This window comes from Herpailurus yagouaroundi, unplaced genomic scaffold (genome assembly GCF_014898765.1).
Source record: "Herpailurus yagouaroundi ecotype Mexico unplaced genomic scaffold, PumYag 355, whole genome shotgun sequence".
NCBI classification, from domain to species: Eukaryota; Metazoa; Chordata; class Mammalia; order Carnivora; family Felidae; genus Herpailurus; species Herpailurus yagouaroundi.
The window spans coordinates 6,926,839-6,935,883 of record NW_024412572.1 but is presented as its reverse complement, the minus strand read 5'-3'; the positions used below and the strand labels follow the sequence as shown (position 1 = coordinate 6,935,883).

At 36.4% G+C, this 9,045-nt stretch overlaps 1 protein-coding gene across 13 annotated transcripts in view; it reads right to left on the bottom strand.

Annotated features, from left to right (window-relative positions):
- The window catches only part of ERC1 (ELKS/RAB6-interacting/CAST family member 1), a 520,536-nt gene that overhangs the window by 341,560 nt on the left and 169,931 nt on the right, over positions 1-9,045 (bottom strand). The window lies entirely within an intron of this gene.

The following is a 9,045-nucleotide window of genomic DNA, read 5'->3' as shown; positions in this document are numbered from 1 at the left end:
CAGGTAGATCAGGGTTATCTCTGTGTGTGTTCCATAGAAATAATTTAATCCTAAGGGTTTCAAAACTGCATGCAAAATTTTAAAGTTAGAATTTATATCCAGAACAGAGAAAAAGATGCACATACACATATATATAAGTCTCTAAAGAAATAAGGAAAGTAGCTAGAGAGAAAAGACCCAAGATATAGAGATGGGATGGAGAGAGGAATTATAGAGAGGAAAGACATGAGAAATTGGATTACTTCAATAATGACATTGTAAATCACAGTGAATTGAGGATTAGAACAAGCCAGTAAGACAGACAAATTAGCTGTATAAAGAAAAACTGTTCTTAAACACTAGTGTTAAGATATAATCTTAGATCTTCTTTTATCCAAACAGGAAGCATTTTCAATGAAATTCCTTTTGAAATTATTCATTCCTTCATATACATTATGGAGCTGAACGCATGCTATAGATGGCTCTGTGTGTGATCTATACTAGACAGATTTTATTCTAACAGAGGACAACCATTAGGTGTTTTTAAACAAAGAAATGGTCTGGTCAGTTCTGTCTTTTAGATAGATAATTCTGATAGCTATGGAGAAATAATTTAAGGGGACTTACATGGAAAACAAATAGAGCTTATCAATTCAGGTAAAAGACTTTCAAGACCAGATGAGCTAAGAGAGATGGAAAGGAGGGAGTAGGTTTGAGAAACATTATGGAGATAGCATGTTATCATAGGAAACTCAAGTACCCATAATGAAAGATACTCAGTAAAAAAATAAATAAAGGGATTATAGAGAGATAGCCTTTTAAAAAAAATTTTTTTAATGTTTATTTTTGAGAAAGAGAGTGAGTGGGGGAGGGGCAGAGGGAGCCTGCCTGAACACACAAACCGTGAGATCAAGATCTGAGCCAAAGTGAGATGTTCAACCGAATGAGCCACCCAGGCGCCCCAAGAGACAGCTTTAATAAACTAAAAGAGGGGCGCCTGGGTGGCGCAGTCGGTTAAGCGTCCGACTTCAGCCAGGTCACGATCTCGCGGTCCGTGAGTTCGAGCCCCGCGTCGGGCTCTGGGCTGATGGCTCAGAGCCTGGAACCTGTTTCCGATTCTGTGTCTCCCTCTCTCTCTGACCCTCCCCCGTTCATGCTCTGTCTCTCTCTGTCCCAAAAATAAATAAACGTTGAAAAAAAAATAAAATAAAATAAAATAAATAATAAGGCAATTACTGTAGAACTCACAAATTTCATTCATTCATTCAACACATACTTGAGCTACTGCTATAGGCCAGAAACTTTTCTAGGTGTTGAGAATACAGAAGTAATAAAAACGACAAAAATCCCTATCCTCAAAGAGATTACATCCTAATGCAGTAGACAATGAATGAATGAAATAAATATAGAATGTAGGATGGCAGTAAGTTCTAGAGAGAAAAATCAAGCTGCAGAATATGATTAGTCTCTTGAGCTAATACTAGAACTAGCTGGTTTACTTTACATGGCTTTCAAAAAGCAACATAAAAGTTATCTCCTTTGAAAAGATTTCCCTGCTTTTACCTCCATGAGAATAAAACGCTCTTTGTATTTTATTACACATATACATGTTATATATACATACACATACACACATGTTCTCCATTCTTTCATATATCTATATGTTTGCCACATTTATCTCTATTCTCCCATCTGTATATACACATTGTAACACTAACCCCTGACCACATTATGATTCTTTGTTTGATACATGTCTTCACAAGTAGACTGGATCCTACACCTCCACCCCAATTTTCTATCATCATATCTGGCACACGTTAGGTCTATTATAAATATTGGTTCATTAATCAGTAAATGAATAATATATAAGCTCACACTTTTAAAGACTGTATTTAGGCATACACATAAACTCCTGCCAAGAAAGTAACTATAAAAGAAGCCTAGATACAATGTTCAGATAACTTTCTGCAGTAATCAATTTAATATAAGCTCTTTAAGGAACTTCCTCATTCTACAGGGGAAGAAAAAATCAACTCCTTCTCTAAAGTCAATGAGAATTCCACAAGCAGAATAAATAAGCTATGCAAAAACATTTGGTAAATTTAGAGAAAGGTACCCTAAATACTGTGTAAGGCTTAGATTTTTATTCATTTTTTTTTTTAAGGTAGGTAGGTAGGTTGGTTGGTTGGTTGGTTTGGTTTGTATGGTTGTTTATTTAGAGGGGGAAGGGGGAGGGAGGGAGGGAGGGAGAGATAGAGACATAGAGAGAGAGAGAGAGAGCACGCACGCAGAGCAGAGGCAGAGAGGGAGGGGGAGAGAATCCCAAGCAGGTACCATGTTGTCAGACCACAGCCCAACGCAGGGCTCAATCTCACAAACCATGAGATCACGACCTGAGCCAAAATCAAGAGACGGAGACTTAGCTGACTGAGCCAACCAGGTGCCCCTAGATTTTTATTCTTTAACAAAGAAACAATCATACAGGTAAACCACTGAAATGCTTGAAATGGGTTCCAGTCTTTTCAATGACATTAAAAGTTGAAACCTACTATCAGAAAAAGACCACCACAAATGAAAACCATTAGTCTACCTTAAATCAGACACTATTATTAGAATCTCATATGGATCACCACTTAGGTATACTCACAACCACTAAAGAGAATTTTGGCACTCAAAAATATAATACTCCATATGCAATAGAGAATGCAATGCCCTGCTTTTTACATGTTTAACCAGCTATGCATGTCATTCTGGTTGTTAACATACAAACCTTATTAAACAAAGAAAAGATATGACCATGCTATTAATCAGACATTCTTGTCAAGAAAGAGCATACAAGAGCCATTATTTAAAATGAAATTTCACAGAAACAACGAAGTTTTACATGCAAGAAAATAGAGATTTGTTTTAGGAGACCACCTAATATACAAATAGGCCTTACAAGCATCATAAGGATATCTTTCTTTCTCCCCTATCATCAACATCTAAGAAAGAAATCAAGAAGTTAAACTGCTAGCAATACCACTCCTATAATTTATACATAGTAAAACTATTAAAGGAATCCATTATTCTTTGCTGGCAAAAACGTTTCATAATATACTCAGGTGCAGAAGCTGCTAAACTTGGTAAAATCCCCATTAACACGTTCTCCGTAAGCTACTTTCTTTTTCAATTACCCAGCTGTCTAAACAGATTGTTGAGTTGGAGGAGAGGAAAAGAATGGCTATTCACTTCTAAGGAGGCGGAATAAACATTCCATACTGAAAAGAACTGACAAAATGAAGGACGATGGACAGTAAAATTGCCTCCTTTGGGCAAGCTGCCATCAGCAAGGAAGAGTTGAAAAAGACATAGATATGTGCAAACTAGCCACATATGCACTGAATAAACCCAAAAGATGCTGTGTGTGGTATCTGGGAGGAGGAGTATGTACAAAAATACTTCTCTTTTAGTTTACCTAGCAACACGATGGATAACATGAAACGTACTAAAAGCTGCTGTTAAACACCCTCACTTTGGTTGTGATTCAAAATCGTGTTCTTACCTAATGTTGAAGATGTAAAAGCTGATCACCCGGATAGTCCCATTATCATGTTATTTCAGTATTTATTTGGCAATTTCTATAAAATACACAGTTTCCTATTTCTATACTAAATTCAATTATCCACAGGATCTAAAATAAATGATTTACAAAAAGTTTGGAATACAGTCAAGGAAAAAACTAGAATACAACAGCCAAGAAAAAAACTAGATCAGCTGTGCACATAATTGAATATGAACAATATGGATATTTGGAATCATGTTAAGTAGAAAAATACTCCCCTAAATATACTCAGACTATCTACAAAAACAAAACAAAACAAGACATCTCCACTGTGTAGGAATAGAAACCACAGAATCCTTAAAATAACAAAATAATATAACAATAACAACAAAAATAATAATAAAGGATGCGGGTGGCTCAGTTGGTTACGCGTCTGACTCTTGATTTTGGCTCAGGTCATGATCTCACAGTTTATGAGTTCGAGCCCTGTGTTGGACCACGCTGACAGGGCTCCTCCCCTGCATGCACACGCTCTTGCTTGCTCTCTCTCTCTCAAAATAAATCAATAAGCTTAATAATAATACTAACAATAATAATTGTGGTGGTGGTGACAAGGAGGAGGTAGTGGTGATAAAAGGGACTACTAACGCTTAAAAAGAACATTGTATATGAGGTACTGTTGTAAGAACTTTATATATAACAAAGATTTAAGCATCACCAGAAGACTATGAGATAACTACTAGGCAATGCACCTCTAGAATCCTACTCTTAATCACCATGCTATAAATAATATGTTCTGTGATTAAAAAAAAAATCAATCATACAAATGACTCGAGCCATCTTTACAGAAACTATCCCTTATTATTAAGTAGTGTTTACTAATAGACATGGTACATTATTACTGTGGTCACTTATATCAAAATCTTATCCCCTACTGAAGAAAAGCATGAATGGTGGAGATAGGAAACCATTGCAAATGCAAAAGTACATCTTCCATGTAAGGAACATATATCCAAATACAGTACACTAAAGCTAGTGGGCAGAGCCAAAGACACTTGATAATCAGGACTTTAGTATCATCATACTACTAAAATAGTCAGTTTAGCCTGACTTCCAAGGGGTAGAAGGAAGCTAGTTTGGACTAGAAAGCACTTGACAATGAAATTGCAAAAAAAGATTTTCCTTCACTCACTTGTTTTTAATTACATTGAAAGTGAATAAATGATTGTTGCAGAAAATTATGTATTTTATAATTCTATCGGCTTTTTTTCTACTTTCCACAAACCCTATCTGATATAGAAATAGATCATGAAGTACCTATTAGTGTATATTCAATTGCTGCATGAGTTTAAATTCTGTAGAGATCAAAGGAATTGCTGTTTATTCTATATATCTATGTCCTTGATGACAAATAGGGAAGAGGGGGATCACCCAGGTTTATACATACAGTTTTTTACCATAAAGAACAATGAAGAATTCAAGATTTTTTTTTTAAATAACTATTCACAAAAAGATGACACTGCCCTCTCTAATCATAGTATAGCTCTGTCAACTGGGTTGTAGAAAGAAAGAAAGAAAGAAAGAAAGAAAGAAAGAAAGAAAGAAAGACCTAATTACTGTATTATACAGAACCTTTTTCTCCTCATACAATTTTTATTTTACAGAGGAAAAAAATGTATGAAATCAGAGAAAGACTAATGCCAAACGCATGCTACATGTGAATTCATCAAATCTGCATACCAATTCCACATTGGCACAGATTTCTTCACATCTTTTGTTTTGGCTTTTATCAGCATTGCCAGTTGTCAGGAACTATCATGTTTCAATGTGAATGATTTATTCCTAGTCAAGTGGAACTGATTACTCTGCCTCTGAGGTTCTAATCACTGAGTAAAGGTAGAAGAGACTTCCTCTAGCATACAGTTCTAAGGACAAGGTATCCAAAAAAACACTTCTTGCAATCACCTAGCTACTTTAAACATCATTTAAAGAATGTTTTTGATGATGTCTCCACAGTTGTTGTAAGTAGTCATCAGCATCAATTTACTATGTAAATCAAATTATTCAGAAAGGCTCTGACCTTCACCTACTAGGTTAATAATACCTTTCAATATCAATGACAGAAGTACAGTTTACATGAATGATCATAATCAAGAGCAAAGAGGGATCTACAGTAATTAATAAAATATAAAAAGGAAAAATTCACTAAGTCCCCTAATTTCTAGGCAATTGTCTACTACCCTATGATCTGGCAAAAAGTACCAACAAGCCCAAACTATACTGGCCTTTAACTTTTACTTGTCCAGGAATGTGTTTCTAGTGATTAGAAGACACAACAAAATCATGAGCAATTCTAAGCAATGTTTTCAATTCAGTTTAGGTTGTGAAAAGCTTCCATATCTATATTGTTAATCACTGTTTATGGTCTTTAATAAGTCCAGCAAAGATTATGGATGGTAACCAATTATTTCTTTGGTTGAGTTTCCTTCTCAACTGTACTGTTCTCTCATCATGAGTTAGAGTAGATTACTGTAATGAAAAAATAGCTGGCTACATCATACTGGGAAAGTTACTTGATCTTTCTAATTATTTTATCTGTAAAACAAAAGAACACTAACATTCCTTCAATTCTAAAATACAACTATATTCTCAGGGGGAAACTGAGAACATTTAAAAAGTAATAAATTTCATTAGAGCACTACTGTATTTTATTTTAAAAACTGTTCAGTTTGAACTATACAGAAGGTGTAGCTATGATCTTTAGGAAAATACATTCAGAATCCACTGCTCCTGACAGATTTCATTAATTGCTGAGAGGGAAAATAAGTTTCCTGATAAACCTGCTCTGGGACAGATAATGGAACTAGGGACCTCTTGCATACAAACAACTGGATAATATGGAACAAAAGCTGGGGAAACCAAAGGTCACTGCCAGTTAAGATCTGCTTGGTAGACAATTATACAGATGTCTCAAATACTTCTTTTTTATCTGGCAGGCATATATAAAAATTTGCCTGACCTTCCTGTGCTAAAATTGTTCAAACAAAGAGGATCCATAAATGTACAACAGCAATCCTTCTGTTAATAGTGACACTTCGCTTAGGAACTCAATTCACATCATCCATACGAATGCTACCCCTTTAAGTTGTATAGTAACAATGGCTATCTAGATAAAACAGTCTTGGAGCACCTGGGGGGCTCAGTCAGTTGGGTGTCCAACTTCAGCTCAGGTCATGATCTTGCAGTTTGTGAGTTCAAGCCCCGCCCGCGTCAGGTTCTGTGTTGACAGCTTGGAGCAGGGAGACTGCTTCAGATTCTGTGTCTCCCTCTCTCTCTGCTCCTCCTCTGCTTGCACTTGCACTCTTTTTCTCTGCCTCTGTCTCTCTCTCTTTCTCTCCAAAAATAAACATTAGAAATTTTTTTTAAAAAGTCTTACATCTAATAGTTCACTACATTTTAGTGATAAAAGAACTCAATATTTTTAAATAACTAATTAAAGCAAACACACTAGGCTTAGTTTCAAAGAAAAAGCAATCATTCTGTGTTATTTATTAACAATAACAAAGTAGAGAAAAATCAAATACATAACAATAGGTGGCTAGCTAAGTTACATACGATCTATCCACTGAATGTAATATTATGCAACCATTACAATTCATATACTTAAGGATTAAGTGAAGATGTAGAAACCTGCTTTTCATATACTATTAAGGAAAAAGACAAGTTATCAAAAAGTATGTACAATATTACCCCAATTTGAAGGAGGGAAAAGTTTAGTTTTACATAGAATTTTCCTTGTTATAAGGTTTTCCATCTTTCAAATATTTAGAATACATCCTTTCAATGATAATAATAAAAGCAATAATTTTTTAAACATTGTCCAATAAAGAAATCTTAGGATTTGTGGAAGGAATATGATTAGGATCCTAACAAGAGGAGTTCCCTTATCATATGTACTTATCAACTTGAGAAACCTCTAGGGGTTTCTGCAGGACGTGTGAGCAACTCTTTACTTAACCCACATCTTTCACAGGCTCATACTGTGTGGCAAACCAAGCCGTCAGAGATTTTGGCGGTTTTCTGCAAGGTCAAAAAAAAAGAGTGGGAGACAACTAATGAATTCAAAGAAACCTAGATTTCCAAAAACCACTGGAAATATAAGGTCTGAAGGAATACTGACAAGATGCTTCACATATTTTGAGTCTAAGTTAAAGTTCATGTCACTGAACTTTTTTTTTAATGTTTTTATTTTTGAGAGAGACAGAGACAGAGTGTAAGTGGGGAAGGGGAAGAGACAGAGGGAGACACAGAATCTGAAGCAGGCTCCAGGCTCTGAGCTGTCAGCACAGGGCCTGACACAGGGCCCGAACTCAATAACCATGAGATCATAACCTGAGCCGAAGTAACTGGGTGACTGAGCCACCCAGGCGCCCCTCACTAAACTTTTATTTTAGCCAAGCCTCCTTTCATGGCCTGTACGATAACTTGTACTAATACTCAACCCTAATGTGACAAGGCTGGGTTTCCCAGGAAGAAGACCTTGAGATAGACTTTACTTGCACGAAGTTTATTAGAGGGTGCTCTTAACATCAATACCAGTGGAAAGGAAGGTGGTAGGGAGAGAGCCTTATTGTGCAGAGGGAGAAATTCAGATGCCACAAAGTCCCAAAAGATTCAGATGACCCAATGAGGAACTCTGAATCTGGGATGATCTTTCAGAGTTGTCTCAAGTCAGGGCAATGGATTCAAACCCTTATATCCTCAGAGATAAATCTAGGACATCCATGGAAAGCGGTATGCCTTTATGCAAGGGAGGTCTCTTTAGCCCACAGGGGCTAACAACTAAGGACTATGTCAACGGTACTTCCAGCACCTGGGCGAATACATCTTTAGACCCTCAAGGGGAATATAGGTCACTCACCACAGTATCCACTATATCCAGCAGATATACTCTTTCTAGTTAAATTACAGTTAACATGAAATTGTAACTGACCTCAACTTACCTTGTATTTGAACCACATACATAATTTTATGGTTTTGTAAAACCTAGAGACCTTTGCATCTCAAACTTGTCTGTTTCATGGATGGTGGGCATTTTTAATCAAGAGTTCATGGATGACCTGGATGTATGATGTCCCCAAAAATGAGCTATGCGCATTTTTATATGGAGAGAACCCATGGCTTTCATCAGATTGTCAAAAGGGTAGAGGAAGTTAAAGCTCATTCATCAGTGGCATTCTTTTACTCAGAATGTTGTTTAAAATGAATACACACTTCACTTAAAATTCCTCACTTAGCTGCTTTATAAAGAATACTATGTTACTGGGGTACCTGGGTGAGTCAGTCAGTTGAGTGCCTGACTCTTGATTTCAGCTCAGCTCATGATCCCACAATTGTGGGACTGACCCCACATCAGGCTCTGCTGAGCATTGAGCCTACTTAGGATTGACTGATTCATTCATTCATTCAATCATATTCATTCTCTCTCTCTCTCTCTCTCTCTCTCTCTCTCTCTCTCTCTC